We start from the raw sequence: 3,491 nt of genomic DNA, 5'->3' as shown, positions 1-3,491 counted from the left end.
GGTGTATTTGTGAAAGAGTCTTTCCTCCTGTCCTTTTCCTTTCCTCAGCCCCCATTGCCTGCTCACATGGCTGCCAGTTGTCTGCCATCAGAGCATGCTGTAGTGAACGATGCTCTGTTATGGAGCCTGTTGCACCTAGGGGGCACTTACATGCTGACGGAGAGCAACACATATCCCTCCTTTGTGAATGGGACAGTATTGTGCTGCGGGCATGGGAAGACAACAGGAAAAACTGCTTTTTTCTCTTGGTTTATTTGTAAATTGAGGTAACTCATTTTGCTCAGCATGGCCCTATGAAATACTGCCATGTATGGGGGATCTAGTTTGTTTTTATTGGCATGCTTGTACTATATCTCAATAGTCTGGAGCTGTCTGCCCTCTGCAGGTTGTCTGTGGGGCTGCATTTTTATGGCACTTTTTGCAACACAGTGCATCCTCAGGTGAATGAAACTGCTTCACAATGCCTTCCTCTTGACTGGTTTTTCACCTCTGCTGAGTAGTTAGTTCTGCAGGGCAAGAGAATCGGAGCTAGCCTCACCTATACGGAAAGAGAATTGGAGCTAGCCTCACCTATACCTGGGTTGGAGTAGTTAGTCTGATTCTGCATCTCCATGAAAGTGTAGAGTGGAGGAGACATGAGATGACTCCTTTAGCTGCTGACGTATCACATCCTGTGGAAATCAGTGGCTGAAATTACCTGTTAGCAACTACCCAAGGAACTGCTAGATTATATCTTATAAAACCTGCTGGATATATGTGCCCTCTGTTTGGCTTTGCATTTTCCAAGGCAGGGGTTGGCAACATATGAACTATCCACAGTGACACCCAGCAGGAGGAGATTGATGACATGTGCAAGGCAGAGGAGACACCACTGCTACTATGCATTCCTCTGGCATGTGCTACAGTCCCCTCCACAGCACCGAAGCCACCTGCTGCTACCCCACCCCTCTGCTTTCTGCTCTCCCACCCTACTACTACGGCCTCCGCTTACCCTCACTGCCAAATTCAGCACTCCCCATCCCATTGTCAGTAGGAATTTGCAGCATTCAGTGGTGAATATAAGTGGAGATTCTAGTAGAGGGATGCAAGAGTGTGCTGTTATTAAAGGTTGCCAAACCCTGCTTCTAGAGTGTTAATTCAGAAGTGGCAGTCAGACCTTGTTCATTACAAGATAAACCCATTTCAACTGAATATAAATAGAAATATTGTCAATAAGACAGCAGAGGTATTTCATAAAGCATTAAAAAATAGGGTTGGAAGGGACCTCAGGAGGTCAGCTAGTCCAACCCCCTACTCAAAGCAGGACCATCCCCAACTATATTATGCCAGCCAAGGCTTTGTCTACCTACGTCTTAAAAGCCTCCAAGGATGGAGATTTCTGTGATTTTAAAAAAGGGAAAACACTTGTTGGATATCTTCCTGTTGTATTCATAATGCCAACTTCATTGTGTTGGGCTGGCATATGAGGATCTGGCAGTGAAATTGGCTAGCCCTTCCATTTTGCAGTGAGAAATGTTCAGACTATAAAGTCTAAAGATACTTTCATGCTATCAGATTGAGTGAAATACCCTAGTGCAGAAGTTGGCAACCTACAGCCCACAGATCAGATCTGACCTGTAAATTGATTTTATCTGCCTGCTGGCAGGTAGTCAGGATTGTGCCCATGGCATCTGGGGCCGCCATCATGCAGCATGAGCAGGAACTGGCAAGACCATGGTAGGGGAGAGAGGGAAGGCAATAGGTGGTCAGGACTGAGCCTGCAGTGCTCAGACAGCAGAAGTGGCTGGGAGCTTGGGTGGGTGGTCAAAAGTGGGAGGCAGGCTGGGACCTGAGAAGGGGCAGGAGCAGCCTGGTGGCAAGCAGTATGCCAGGCAGGGCAAGCAGTGTGTTGCTGCAAGACATCCAGGGGGGTTGACCTGTTCAAGTGGAAATTTTTTCAAAGTCCTGCCAGGCCATCAGATGAACCTACAAGTGTCCATTATGATGCAGACACCAGATCAGCCCAGGGCATGTAGAGAGAGAAGCTAGGGTTCAGTGCACCCAAATTCTTCTCCTTGGAAGCTGGACCCTGCTCCTCAGCTCTTGGGAAGACCTACTCCAGGCACCAGATTAACCTGAGGGGAGTGGTGGAGAAAGGTGAATGGCTGGACCATCCCTGCACGAGGGTCATCCTGCTCACCTACTGCCTACCTGCTCCCTTTCTCCCCAGCCTGCCTCAGAATCAAACTGTGTTAATTTGGGCCACAGTTAGTGAATGGTTGTTGACCCCTACCATAATGTTGTCCACTGGTGGGTGGGTGGACTGTTTTAGAGCTGCCCAAACCTATAAATTGTTCATTTCTAAAGGCAGCTAGTGTTTTTCAGGGTGTTTCCAGACCTGTCCTCTCCTTGGCTTTCTCTCCCTATTGGTAAACTGGATGACAGTCTAGTAGCGCAGCTTTAGCATGCCTTTTGGGAACATCTAGCCACAAGCAGCATTCTCCGCCCCAACTCCTTCTTCCTGCAACTGCTTACTCCATCCACTCTGAAAGATCTTCCTAGAAGGAAACAAAAACTAGGACTGAGTTGAGGGGAAAAGGAGGTAGCAACTCACCATCCGTCTGGAAGAAAGAGTGAAGAGATGAGGTCTCTCCTTTTAATTGTGTCCTAGAGCTTGTCTTGCCAGGCTTGTATATTTAACTGAACCAGATGTGCCTTTCCATTCTAGCTTCCTTTGACAAGAGCAGACTTCCAAGAGCAGGCTGCTTCAACGTATTCCGTAAGGATTATGGTTTCCAGAGTTCCGTGCAAGGTAGCAACAGCAGATGGACTTAAATAGCAACACACTGGACAACATTTTATAGCAACTCTCCAGACATATCTGTCCAAACAGAAAAAAGGCATTTATACATCTCTGCATGTCTGCGTAACTCTGACTATATTGAGTGACTGTGGAGATAGATGGGATTTAGCAAACAAGTCACTAGTAGAGTGGCAAGCTACCTGAATATAGTGGGGTGGGTGTACATGCTGCTTTATCTTATACCTTCATGCACCCTCCTTTTAGCTGATGTTTAAGTTGCAGTTTCACCTCTACCTCCTCTACAAGTAACTTCTGCTACCTTCCAACACCTCATTCTGCAAGGAAGGGATAGGGGTGGAGAGATGAGATATAAAGATGAATCAGCTGCATATGGAAAGTAATTTGTAGCCAGAGGACCTGATTTTCAACCTGAGGTTTATCAGGCACAATTTTGTGCTTGCAAATAATTGCCTGAAATACAGAGAGAGAGAGAGAGAGAGAAGCAAACATTTTTTTCCCCTCACATTAACTTTCAAATAGAAATCATAGTGGTTGAGCATTTTACTGCCCCATCTGGGCCTGCAGATTAGATAGCCAGACATTGAGTGTGTATCGATACAGTCAGAGGAGAGTATGGGTGAGAACATGTCCATGCTGTCTGTTAATGGTGGGGGACAGGAGGAGTTGGCAAGAGCAGCTTTGTGTAGAG

The 3,491-nt window shown here is 46.7% G+C and overlaps 1 protein-coding gene across 1 annotated transcript in view; it reads left to right on the top strand.

Moving 5' to 3' along the window:
- CHD6 (chromodomain helicase DNA binding protein 6) overlaps positions 1–3,491 on the top strand; it is a 251,204-nt gene that overhangs the window by 148,020 nt on the left and 99,693 nt on the right.

This window comes from Alligator sinensis, unplaced genomic scaffold (genome assembly GCF_000455745.1).
Source record: "Alligator sinensis unplaced genomic scaffold, ASM45574v1 scaffold338_1, whole genome shotgun sequence".
NCBI classification, from domain to species: domain Eukaryota; kingdom Metazoa; phylum Chordata; order Crocodylia; family Alligatoridae; genus Alligator; species Alligator sinensis.
This window is presented reverse-complemented; position numbering and strand designations above follow the sequence as displayed.